Source organism: Pongo abelii, chromosome 3 (genome assembly GCF_028885655.2).
Source record: "Pongo abelii isolate AG06213 chromosome 3, NHGRI_mPonAbe1-v2.0_pri, whole genome shotgun sequence".
NCBI classification, from domain to species: domain Eukaryota; kingdom Metazoa; phylum Chordata; class Mammalia; order Primates; family Hominidae; genus Pongo; species Pongo abelii.
The window spans coordinates 151,475,247-151,489,387 of NC_071988.2; the positions used below are offsets into that span (position 1 = coordinate 151,475,247).

At 41.5% G+C, this 14,141-nt stretch overlaps 1 pseudogene; it reads left to right on the plus strand.

Moving 5' to 3' along the window:
• The first annotated feature begins 6,386 nt into the window (after positions 1 to 6,386).
• On the plus strand, positions 6,387 to 14,109 carry LOC100439193 (elongation factor 1-gamma-like; annotated as a pseudogene).
• Positions 14,110 to 14,141: the final 32 nt, after the last annotated feature.

A 14,141-nucleotide genomic window follows, 5' to 3' on the forward strand; every position in this document is an offset into this window, starting at 1 on the left:
GCTCTCTCTCTCTCTCTCTCTCTATATATATATGTAAACAAAAATGAGATTTCTTCTTTTTACAGTTATTTTCTTGATATTCTCTTTTGATGCTATTATTGGAGAACGTGGTGACAGTTCAGTGAAGTATTGGATATTATGTATAAGAAATCATAAACAGTTTCATATACTTTAATGTAACAATTTATCTTCTGAAAATTTAGCTTTGAAATAATTTGATAACTAAAAGCTCATATCTATAAAAATAAATTGTAGAGTTATTTATGTTAGGTAAAAATCAAATACAAGCTAAATAAAATGTCCAATCATAGAAGAATACCTCCACAATTTTAGATCATTACTGTATATAATGTTATTCATGAATAAAATAAATATAATTATGGCAACTGAAAAAGAATATAGGAAAAACTTAGAACACTGGAAGAAAAAAGCAGCATAAAATGTGAAATACATTATGAATACAACTTTTGAATATTTTAATATGAGTACTACAATTGAAATGCACACACATGCACTGACACACACACACACAGAAACAGAAAAATGTAAGAACCTGGTTAAGAAACAGAAGTTGGATTAAGTGGGGACAGGCAGTATAGATGAGTGCTCATTTCTGCAGATTCTCCAGTCACATTGGCATGGTCTGGATTTTCACTCCTCCATTTACTACCTATGTGATCATGAGCAAGTTATTGCAACATTCTGTACCTCAGTATGCTCATCTTTGAATATGGAATCATAATGCTCCTAAACTCACAAAGATGTTTCATGGCTGGACATGGTGCCTCACGACTGTAATCTCAGCACTTTGGGAGGCCGAGGCAGGCGGATCACAAGGTCAAGAGATAGAGACCATCCTGGTCAACATGGTGAAACCCCGTCTCTATTAAAAATACAAAAATTCACTGGGTGTGGTGGTGGACACCGGTAGTTCCAGCTACTCAGGAGGCTGAAGCAGGAAAATCGCTTGAACCTGGGAGGCGGAGGTTGCAGTGAGCAGAGATTGTGCCACTGCACTCCGGCCTGGCGTCAGAGTGAGAGACTCCACCTCAAAAATAAATAAATAAATAAAAGATGTTTCACAATTGAATGAGATGATATATGCAAAGACTCTGACCATATATTGGTACTCAATAAATATGTATTGTTATTAGAACAGTGATCATAGTAATTATTTTTATCATTAGTCATTTTGTATTTTTCCAGTTTTCATTTTTTAATATTAATAATGATAGCAGGAAACATTTAAATGTTTACCTTTTGACAGGCAGGGGTCAAAAATATTTACCTCAAAACCAAGTATACCTGAGTTTGAGAGCAGCTCTGTAATTTTCTAGTTTTGTAGTATCAGAAATCTTAGCCATCTTCCCTGTTAGTTCCACTTTCTATAAACAACCCACTCATGGGGTGTTGCACAGATTAATATATGATGAGGCTTATAAAGCACTTAGAAATTATTCAGTAAAAGGCAATTATTTCACTTACATTTTACAATTCCAAAAGATAGTTACATACAGGATCAACCTTATGTATTGCAGTTAAGGAAACTAAGATTTGGAAGTCAAGAGCCTATCCCAGCCACGCTGCTAATGAGAGGCTGAATCAGGATTTTAACTCCTAATTGATCCAGTTTACTATTGCTATTACTATTTGTAAATAACCATTTGCTATAGCCACATCAATTTCAGAAAAATAAAGCAGTAAATAAAAGGCTGGAGTCACAGCCCTTTGAATCCTGGCCTAAGGGGAGGGGATAATGTCGTGGGTGAGGGGTTAATGGAAATCCTTTGAGGTTTTCACAATTCCCATCCTTTTTTTTGCTCTCACTTGGGTCCCCTGGCTTGTGGTGCCATGTAATGTCCTGGCTCTGCCATCAAGCAAGCTGCTGCAGTGCTTGCTTACCCTCACTGCACTGTTTCTTGTATTTCTTCTTCTTCATGCCTCTCGACTCACATTCACATGGCCACGTTTGGGGTAATGTACTCTGACACACCTGAGATATCCGGTCAGCTTGAGACATTGGATGGCTTTCTTCCTTATTTGCTCCTTCTCCAGCTGAGGAGGCATCAAACTGCTCAGATTCCTAGTCCCTTTCCTGGACTGGAACTCCTCACCCCATCCTCCCAAACCTGTAATCCCCCGAGAGTCTGGGTGTGAGGAGAAATGGGTGATTGAGACACTCCACCACTAACTGGTGTCATGGGCGGAAGGAGAGAGAACTTCACGACATGCCTCTGCAAGGTGACTTTGTGTAAGAAAATGATCAAGTAAATAGCAGTTTCTTGTAATGTAGCATAAAAAGACACATGACATTTAAATAAAAATGTTGTTAGTATCTTAGCTTGTTTCAATAAATGTTAAGCAGAAGTATATTTATTCAGATATTTTCTCCTCTCATATGTTTTGAATCTACAGTCAAATGTTTTTCCTTTATATTCAGTTTCCCATACCTTTTCCATTTGGAATCGTGTCAATCAGTTTTGCAGCTAAAGACAGTGACATGCTGAAAGAAGGTGAAGACTACACGATCTGGTGTCTGCTTAAGTTTGGTGTTTAATGCTCTAAAAATTTGGATAAATTAGTTTTTAAAAAGCTGGTAGTAAAAGCCTCATAAAAATTAATCTCAGTTAATAGTATTGTAGGGAATCCATGTTGCCAGAGGAGGATAGTACTTAAATCACAAAATCTTGGCTTGAGAAGGAACCAGTTTTCTTATTTGAGGGTGTGTGTGTGTGTGTGTGTGTGTGTGTGTGTGTGTTCATCTTCTTGATGTTTGTGAACCTGTTCTTGGAACTCACTTTCTTCCCATAATTTCATGAGCCGTAATGCAATGATTTATCTTTTTTCCTTTCATTCATGAAAGGTCTTTTTTTTTCCTTTTTGCTTATATATATTCTTTTCTGTTCCTGCACTACTCAGTTCCCACCTCTTGTTTTGAGACTGTATTCCCTGCCCTGTATAGTTCATGACTGTAAAAATACCAAAATCTTCATCCCAATCTCTGAATTCTCCCACGTAAAACAGTGTCAAATCTCCAAATATCTACTATAACTGAGTTCTTCATGGTTACCTGAAACTTAACATTGTCAAAACAAAATTCATTAATTTCTCTCCACATCAACTTTATGAATACTTTCATGTCATCACATTTATATCCATATATGCAAAATATCTATATGTTCTAGGCTTATGTATCAGTAGAAACTGAGGCCTACTGCCAACAGCTACATGTGAGGGCTTGGAAGAAGATACCATGATTCTAGTTAAGCCTTTTGATAACGGCAGCTCCAGCAGATAGCTTGTTTGCAGCTTTATAAGAGACCTACCACTAGAGACAAGTAGCTAAGCTTCTTCCAAATTCCTGACCTGCAGAATCTGTGTGAGATAATGAATGTTTTTTAAGCTAAGTTTTAGGATAAATTTTTGTGTATCAGAAGATAACTAATGCAATAACTTTCTAATATAAATAGCATATCCATGTGATTAAACTGTTTTTTAACATAAAAAGGATGGAGAAGGATCCAGCAGAGCTTTGCTGGAGTTGTGCCTTCCTGAGAAGTCAGCCTTGGGGTAGAAAAAGGACTTGGTGGTCCTGGAAGCATGGATAAACTATCCTTGAGTTTCTGTTGGAAATCATAAAGGATTTGAGTCATAAAGATGGTTAAAAGTCATCTAAATTAAAACTTTCACCTAAAGCAGCCATCTTCTCTCCAGTCTTGACAAATAACTGAAAGGATCTGAAAAGAAGAGATTCACTTAGGAGGGTTGAAAATTATATGGTGGCTATAGTGAGGACCCAAGTCATAGCTCAGGCTCTGGTGAAAGAAAGTGAGAAATCGCTCCTTTATCTTTTAATCTTCTAATTATAAAACATGAATAGACAAACTTTTGCTACACAGATGGCAAATCTGGCAATGCTGCTGGCACTATGCATGAAATAGTTGGTTTACAGGATGTTTTCTACTCTAAAACAAAATATTCTTGCAGTGTTTCATGTTCAAGAGTGTATTCATCAAATTCCAAAGAGTTTTGGCCTGACTTCAGATAACAGGTAAGCCGACATCAAAGAAAGCAAGAGTTCCTCAGAAACAGACTTAGCTGATAAACTGGAAGCATATGCTCAGGATCATGCCACTTTGCAGAATCAAGAGAAGACTAAAGCAGCAGCAGTCTCCATGGAAGTTTCAGCTGAGATAACAACATCATTAGCAGTAGTTTTCTGCAGCTTATTACTGGCTTTAAGCGTGCACTCATAGGATGTGCTCAGAAAGTGTGATGGTATATGTTCCTGTGAAGACTGAAGTCGATCTACCATAGTCTTCTGGACTTCTGGAAATAGGAAATTTGCAAATTGCAATGCCCTATTAAGATATGAATTTTTGAAAATTAACTGCAGTTCAGTTTTCTGATGTAATATATGTGCTCCTTTCATCACACTGGTTTATGAACTGACAGTGAGGAACAACTTGTCTACTCGAAAAGTATTCAACATGAGTATACAAGTTAGAAAGCTTTCCTAGTGGAACAATTTAATGTGTAAAGGAATATCAGAGGCTGGGTAATTTATAAGGAAAAGAAGTTTATTTGGCTCGTGGTTCTGCAGGTTGTATAAGCATGGCACCAGCATCTGCTTAGTTTCTGGTGAGGCCTCAGTAAGCTTTTACTCATGGCAGAAGATGAACAGGGGCAGTCATGTCACATGGTGAGAGAGGGAGCAAGAGTGACAGGGAGGAGGTGCCAGACTCTTTAAGAATTAAATCTCCTGGTAACTAAAAGAATAAAATCTCATTACAGAGAACTAATTACCACAATGGGGGCACCAAGCCATTCATGAGGGATCCACCCTCTTGATTCAAATACCTCCCACCAGGCCCCACCTCCAATATTGGGGATCACATTTCAACATGTGATTTGGAGGGGAAAAATATCCAAACTGTATAAGGTACCAAATGCTTCTGCCTAATATTTCAAAAAGTTTTCCAAAAGTGTATAGGACTTTGATCTTTGAATGAGAGTAGAAGTGGCTGACAAGATGCAATATGTCAAACACGAGTAGCAATGGCAAAAACTATAATTTACACTCATGCAAAATATAAAACAAAGATAAGAGTGGAACCACATGGGAGGCCCATTAACTCATCATTTTGGTTGATTTGAGGTATAAGTCATAGATTCAACATATCTGTTATTAAGAAGAAAAAGGCTAGATATTTTTATACATTTATTTGGTAAGATATAAGGAGTAGACCAGAGTAAGAAATGGTTCAAACAATAAAGGATATTGAAAAATATAGACTCATTAAATCTATAATACGTGTTGCACTATTAGAAAGGTGCTGGCTGATGGACTTCTAATGATTGAGATCAATAATCTGATTGGTGTTGTTATTATGCACTTTGCCCTTATATTTTCTCTCTTGGCTTCTATGATATTAACAAAATTGAAATTACTCCACCCAGAAGTTATACGAAACTTCCTTTTGAGTGTTTTGAAAACTTTAGAGAAACTGAGTCCATTACTTAACCAGTAAAACTGTTTTTAAAAATAAGTTATAAATCAGAGATAGCATACAGAAATGATAATAAAAGAGGTAGATTTTATGAAGCCACATTTTGTATGCATGGCCACAGCAACTTGAATTATTCATTGTCTCTTAAGGATATATTTTGATGGATGGGAAGGCAATATTGATCAGTGGGTAGAAGGTGAGGCCCTGACCTCTATCCTGTAAGGTGGTATCAATTAACTAGATATCAACTACAGCCTTGAGTAAAGTACACACAGATTCCTCAAAACAGAAAAAAAAAAATCTAATCCCAGCAATGCAAAGGATATGAGATAAAAGTTACATTATATCTAAGGAGTCACTAGGAGAGAATTATAATAAAGGCACATCTGATCAGGAAAGCAGTGGCTCTGCCAATTTCTACATTTAAAAAAGGCCCATCCACTGGCTCATAAAAAGCTTCAGAGGGGAATTTTACACAAAACAAATTTATTACCAACCCAACTGTACCATGGCCTAACATTCAACAGAGTGTTGAGATTTGTTCTAGATTTGTCAGGTGGCTGAGGAAACTATTTTAGTCAACATAGTGGAAGTGCCACTGTATGAAGACAGACCATTTTTCTATATTTGAAGTCTTCAAAGAAGTTTTAGTGCTTTTTCACTTCGCATTTATGTATTTTGTTAATGAGAACCAAAAATTTAATTCTTTGGTTAAATTATTAGTAATTGTGGCACTCTAAGGGTTAAAAGAAAATTAAAAATGGGCTTAGCTGGCAGGAACAGAAACAGGGATAGAGGACAGCGAATGTTCTGAGAAACTGGGCCAACTGTAAATGGCTCACTTGCAACCAAACATTAAACCCAAGTGCTCAGCTCATGGCTCACCTATGCCGGGTCCGTCCTGCAGACCCTGGTAGAGAGAAGGATGAAAGGAGTACTCAGACACAGGTATGCAGTGTAACAGCAGCTAGGGGGCTGCCGGCACTAGTGGCTGAAGAAAAGAGCAGCCTCGAACAGCTGGAGCTGCTTATTCAATACACACATAATGCTGAAAGCCTGGAGCAAACACAATCTGTGGGTAATTAACATTATCGTTGCCCCTTTCAGGGAGCAGTCACACATGTGGATGCTCAAAGGTCGTTTTCTGGACAACAAAAGTAAACAAGCCTATTTAAGATAAATCCCCCTACACTCCCTTGTACCTATTCCTCGCCCTCTGCCTCAGGGTAGGAGAACAGCTGCCTTCAGCTTATTCTCCCCCAAAGCTATGCAGAGTCTTCCAACCTTTCAGAAGGCCTGCTCCTTTCCCTATAGCTTCTCCCACCACTCTGACTGATCCCCCACACACCTGCACCCAAGCATCCTGTTTCAAGCATTTAGCCCAAGCAGCATGACCCTTTAAAAACTCCTCTAGTCTCCACTTCATCGCAGACCTTCCCTCTGCTGTTTTGCCCATTGCTCTCTTGCAATATATCTCCCCTTTCTCTAATATATCTGCCTTTCTAAACTTATGACTGTCTTGGTAAGTTCTTTTACCACCCATGCTGGCCTCAGGCAGTAATTGACCATGAAATTTTGGTGACCTGTACAGGAAAACTCTCTCCCTGCAGGAGACTCTCTCCCCTCTTCCTTTCTGTCTTCCCACTCAGGATCCTCTGTGGACAGCACCCAAGATGGAAACAACTGACAGTCTACGGCCAGGGCTATACTCTGGTGAAACTGAAGGGTGTCTGCATGGAAGTGTCTGACTACCACCATCCACTCAGGTGAGGGACCTAAGTTCATTTTCTTTTTTCAGACTTCCAGCAGCCGACCTCTAGTAGCACTCTGGTAACTAGTGGTATCTGGCCAGGGAAGCTTCCTGGTGTTGCCTGAAGGCCAAAGGGCAAACATCTGGCTGCCTTCCAGAAGGGAAAAATGTTGTTTCCTATCCTTTCTGGTCAGAGGTCTCCAATCCCTGCATGTTGCAGAATTAGCAGCAGCGGCTCCTCTAGGGCAAATCCACACACATTTTGGGTGACATAAACCCTCTCTTCCTCTTACTCTAATTCTCACATAAAGGCAGCCAGACCTCCAGCTCCAAGTGTTCCCAAATCAGGCGATTGCCAGTGGCCTCAGAGTGATGAGTCTCCCCATTCCCATCCCTTCTCCTGGGGCTGGTTCCAGGCTGAGTTCTCCCTTCACCTTTATACCTCCTGCCTGGACAGGCCATCTAGTGTAAGGCCCCAGCGGTATTATCCCCAGTGCTGGGAGGTCTTTCCAAATAGGTGCAATACCCCTCTAGGAAGGACATCTCAGAAGTACCCCAGTGGACTTGAGTGGTATCCTTTCCCCTGTCAGGATGCCTTGAGAGAAAGTACGCTTCATGTCCCTAGCAGATATCAGCCTCCAGTGGCTCATCATTTTCCAGTCCCAGCATGGGGCAAACTTTGTGTATTCCTTCAGACTCACCTCTGTGTTGCATCCTAAAACATTGAGACAAATTTCACCCTCAGACTCTCAAGAAGAATTGCCTAATTTTCTTGTGTAATGTGGTTTGGTCTGTTGATAAACTCTCAAATCAATTAGCCTAGACTCTGAATGGGACTTTGGATTTTAATACTTTTTGCAACTCAATCTGTGTTGTCAAAATTCCTCCAACTGGCCTGAGGTTCTTTTTATCCAGGCTTTTATGTCCCTGGGGTTGGGACCCAGACCTTCAAGGAAACTGTTGAATGTGCCTAGAAAAGTTCTTACTTATCCTGACTCCAGACATTTTAGATGAACTCTCTTTCATGCTCCCATGGTCAAGATACTCCCCACCTTCCTCCTCTTCCTCCTCCCCAACAGTGTATCTACTCCTATGCCTTCCCCTCCTTCCACTCCACCTTCTACCTCCTTCTCTCTGCCTCTCCGCTACCTGGAACCTTTTTCTCCCCTCATATACTGGATAGGGAGCCATTTATTTTCCCACTTCACCCCCAGGAAAAATTTTGCCACTCTGAGAAGTGGCAAACCACTTTAAAAACAATCGGAGTCCATGTTCCTTTCCCATTTTGGACTTCTATCAGATACAAGGTAAACTTGGCTCCTTTAGGACCAAGGCCAGGACCCTTCTCGCTTCATAAAAGAATTCAGAGTACATTTTGTTTTCTCTGATCTCATTTGTCTGGACATTTATATTATCTTTACCAACTGTTGTACTCATGAGGAAAGGTCCCACATTTTGTCTCTAGCTCAATGGTGGAAAGATGAAGTTCATGACCAGAGCCCTTAGGATTCTGGCCTGGGGAGAACAGCAGTTCCTGATGTTGATTCTAGATGGAGCTACCAAGAGGGAAACACTGGCAGGGAATGCCATAATCATATAATTACTTGTTTAACTGAAGGCATGAAAAAGGCTGCCATAAAACTGGTCAACTAAGCCAAACTAAGAGAGGTAACACACAGGTCAAATGAAAACCTAGCTCTATTTCACTCCAAGCTGGCTGGAGCCAAGAGGAAATATACTAATGTGGACCCCAAAAGCCTAGAAAGCCTAGCTATTTTGGCTGGTTTTTTTTGTTTGTTTGTTTGTTTGTTTCATCAGCCAGGCGTCTCCAAATATTAGACACAAACTCCAGAAACTACACCAAAGACTTACAAACACCATTTCCCATCTTGCTGGACATGGTCTTCAAGGTCTTTAATAATGGGAGGAAATATCACAGTCTGAATGGGATAGGAAGGATTGAGAAAGAGATGAGTGGCAGGCTCACTACCTGGCTGCTGACATTGCAAACTCTCTGCCTGTATTAAGGGCCCCCGGCCAGCCATCAGCGTGGAGCCTTATGGGCACAAAGGAGTTCACTATCTGCTATTGCTGTAATCAGCCAGGGCATATCAGCCAGAATTGCCAAAAGCCTCCTCAACCATCTCTTATTTACTGCAAATAAGTTGGGCATTGGAAATGGATTTCCTCTCTCTTCCTCTTGTAGAAGGGTCATCCCACAACCAGAAACCCAGTTTGGGAGCCAGTTTGGAAGAACAGCAATGGCAAATGCCCCTAACTCTGTTCCTCAACTGCGAGGAAGCTGATGGAACTGAGAAAGCAGAAAGAGATGACTGACAGGGCTCAGAGGCCATCCAGGCCCCTTATTTACCATTTCTATGGCTGAGCCTCTGGTAACTCTAAATAAAGCAGGGAATAAGATTGAGTTTTTACTTGACACAGGAGCTACTTATTCAGCCCTAACTAGTTTTTCTGGACTTACCTTTCTGTCCTTGATCCTTCTCACCAGCATAGATGGCAGACCAAGCAGTGATGCTTTATCTCCCCTTAGTATGCACCCTGGGGAAAAAATGTTTTCACTTACTCTTTCCAGGTTCTACCAAGCTACTGTCCTATCCCATTGCTTGGGACATAACAACAAACTCCAAACTAGCTTTAAATTCCCTGAGCATGCCTGCTCAATATTGGTATTACTAGCTCCTCCCACCAAATGCCCCAATGTCCTAAAATCCTCCATTTTACAAGTTCCTCCAGAGATATGGAATATCTCTACTCCAGAAAGTTCTTTGTTTGCAGACTCTGTAAAAATTCATCTAAATACCTAATATTTTCCCTAGGATCCCACAACATGCCTTAAATCTTGAAGCCCAAATGGGCCTACAGACTCTAATAGAAAAATTCTTGGTCAGGGGGTTATTAAGTCTTTGCAGCTGGCCATGGAACCCTGATGGTAGCTGTGAAAAACTCAGATAGCACATAGAGAATGGTACAAGACTTAAGGGCCATCAGTCAGACAGTAATCCCTACACACCCCAGTCGTTTCCAATCCCCATACATTTTTAGGGCAAATTCTCTCTGGCACTTCCTGGTTCACAGTATTAGATTTTTAAAATGCCTTATTTTTCATTCCAGTACATTCAGACTTCCAATTCTTATTTGCCTTTGAATGGGAAAACCCTTCCACCCATGTTTCTCAACAGTTAACCTGGACAGTCCTTCCCCAGGGATTTAGAGATAGCCCACACTTGTTTGGACAGGCTCTTGTTAAGGACCTGTCCACCCTCCAACTCTCTCCAAATAATGCCCTGCTTCAGTCTAATGGAGAGGGGCCCAAAAACCTGTCCCTCTCCTTAAACCCCTTCAAAGATGAGGGACTCTGCCAGGGGAGGACTGGCAACTAGATTTTACACACATGCTTACTTGCTAGTCTTTGTGGATACTGTCACTGGATGGATAAAAGCCTTTCCCACAAAAACTGACTGGGCCTTTGAAGTCATCATGGCCCTTTTGGACCAGATACCTCCCCATTTTGGGCTCCTTTGTTCCCTACACTCAGACAATGGCCCCACTTTTATTTCTTAGATAACACAGGGAGTAAATGAAGCTCTTCAAATTAAATATTACTTACATACATCCTGGCACCCACAATCTTCGGGGAAAGTAGAAAGAGACAAACAAGTCATAAAAATATTCCTTACCAAATTACACTATATCTCACTCTCAAATCTGACCAAATTCCCACCATTTTGGGCCTCATCTCAGTTAAGACAGTACTGCTCCGAAAATCAGGATTATACTTTATTTGTGTAACTAATGCTTATATATCCCTGCTTGTTCTCTGGGATATGTAACCACAGCTCCCAACTCTATACTGCCAACTTAACTGAACTAATGCCAATGCTAGGCCTCCAATAGTCTCCCATATACTGAGATGAAAGGGCCATTCACCTAATTTCCTTTCTTGACAGTTTAAGTATAACTGGTGCTGCAGTGGCAGGAATTACAGACGTTGTCCTTAGCTCATCTTTACCCAAGAATTTGCAAAATTCCTAGATACAATCAGAGAAACATTAAATGCAATGAATCAACAATCATTCCCCCTGCTGGAGTAGTCCTACAAAATAGATGAACCCTTAATCTACTCACAGCAGCCCAGGGAGGAACATGCCTGTTTCTTCAGGAAGAATGTTGTTTCTAAGTAAATCAATCAGGAAAAATCCAACAAAAATCAAGGGACGTACAGGAACAGGCCACTTGATTATTAAGAAAACCACTTTCAAATGCCTAATTTCTTAAAGAAGGTTCTAGGAGGCTCTAGGAGGTCCCTCTATGGGGACCAATTGCATCTATACTGCTACTTCTTTCCAGCCCTTGTCTTTCTAACTTACTGGTTAAATTTGTTTTTTCCTGAATGTTGCAGTTTCACACCAAGCTTCTGATGATGCAAGGGTATCAGCAAATTGTCCCCAGAGACCCCAGAGTCTCCTTTAGACTCTGCTAGACATCAGTTCCGTAGAAACATGCTCTCTCTCCTAAGACCCATCTTCCAGGTGTGCCCAACCTTTTAAATCCCATAACCAGAGACAGTGGTCCATGGGGGTCCCTTGACCCACCAATAACTGTAGGTAGAGTCAGCTGTATGTCCCAGGCCGGTGGAAAGTAGTTGGAAGATGAGACCTCTGCCCTAATGCCTAAGATTTGTCCTTGTTATTCTGTCGGAGAGGGTAGAGCAATGTGGAGCCCAAAAGAGTTAAAAGAAAATTAATAAATGGGCTTAGCTGGCAGGAAAGAAACAGGGATAGATGGGAGTGAATGTTCAAGAAACTGGGCCAATTGCAGATGGCTCACTAGTACCCAAACATCAAACCCAAGCACTCAGCTCACTGCCCACCGACACCCAAACAACCTGTTCCAAGCATTCAGCTCAAGCAATGACCCTTTGAAATACTCATCAAGTCCCTGCTTTGTCGCAGACAGCCTTCCCTCTGCTGCACTGTCCACTGCTTTCTTGCAATGCATCTCCTCCTTTCGCTAATAAATCTGCCTTTCTAAACTCATTACTGTCTTGGTAAATTCTTTAACTACCCTTGCACCAGCCTCAGGCAGTCACTGACCACGACAGTAATCAGATTAAAGAAAATGATAGAAGAGTAGAGTTGTGAATATATGGAGGAACTGAAGATGTAAATAAGGCTATGGGGTACAGGTTGAATATGTCGGGATTTCAGAAGTTATACCACTCATATATCTAGTGTGCTTTCTTGTAGAAATATGCAACAGAATCATCATGATTAATTCATCACCTGATTGTGAAAGACATAGTTAATATTTAGGATGTTAGCATTTTACTATAGCAATGTTTTCCACTTTTACGGAAGTATTTTCATTCACTGATTTTCTATTTGGAGTTCTATATGATGCCAGAAAGCACTACAGACTGTTCCATGTTGCATATTTTTATATGTTATATGTTTATATTTTTATATTGTATATTTGCTATAAATTCAAAATTATCCTAACACTAAAATATTAAATTGGGAATCACCATGGTAGCTGGGACCCTGTTACACACATCCTAAAAACTAGAGGGGCTTCAAGGCCCTCATCGCTGTTCAGTACAGCGGGGCTCAGGTATGCGTGCTCTCTGCACTATCTCACTTCCACTCTAGCCAGACCAATAGCAGCCCCGAATTTATTCGCAAATTTCTTGCCAGCAAGGTTCCAGCATTTGAGAGTGACGATGGATTTTGTGTATTTGAAAGCAATGCCATTGCCTACTATGTGAGCAATGAGGAACGGTGGGGAAGTACTCCATAGGCAGCAGCCACTGCACCAGATGGTGCAGTGGGTGAGCTCTGCTGATAGCAATGCAGTGTCCCCAGCCAGTACCTCAGTGTTCCCCACCTTGGGCATCATGCACCACAACAAGCAGGCTACTGAGAATGCAAAGGCGGAGGTGAGGCGAATTTTGGGGCTGCTGGATGCTCACTTGAAGACGAGGACTCTTCGTCTGGCTGACATAGCAGTTTTCTGCACCCTGTTGTGGCTCTATAAGCAGGTTCTGGAGCCTTCTTCCTGCCAGGCCTTTCCCAATACCAACCGCTGGTTCCTCACCTGCATTAACTAGCCCCAATTCCGGGCTGTCTTAGGGAAGGTGAAACTGTCTGTGAACATGGCCCAGTTTGATGCTAAAAAGCTTACAGAAAGCCAGCTTGAAAAAGACACCCCATGGAAAGGGAAAGGTTCACGGGAAAATAAGCAGTAGCCCCAGGCTGAGCGGAAGGAGGAGAAAAAGGCAGCTGCCCCTGCTCCTGAGGAGGAGATGGACGAATGTGAGCAGGTGCTGGCTGCTGAGCTCAAGGTCAAAGACCTCTTCGCTCACTTGCTCAAGAGTACCTTTGTGTTGGATGAATTTAAGCGCAAGTACTCCAACGAGGACACACTCTCTGTGGCGCTGCCCTATTTCTGGGAGCCCTTTGATAAGGACGGCTGGTCCCTGTGGTACTCACAATATCGCTTTCCTAAATAACTCACTCAGACCTTTATGACTTGCAATCTCATCACTGGAATGTTCAAGCGACTGGACAAGCTGAGGAAGATGCCTTTGCCAGTGTCATCCTCTTTGGAACCAACAACAGCAGCTCTATTTCTGGAGTCTGGGGCTTCTGAGGCCAGGAGCTTGCCTTTCTGCTGAGTCCAGACTGGCAGATGGACTACCCGTCAAACACATGGCAAAAACCGGCTCCTGGCAGCGAGGAGCCCCAGACCCTGGTTGGATCGTACTTTTCCTGGGAGGAGGGCCTCCAGAATATAGGCAAAGCCTTCAATCAGGGCGAGATCGTCAAGTGAATATCTCTTGCCATCTTCCACCTGCCTGCATC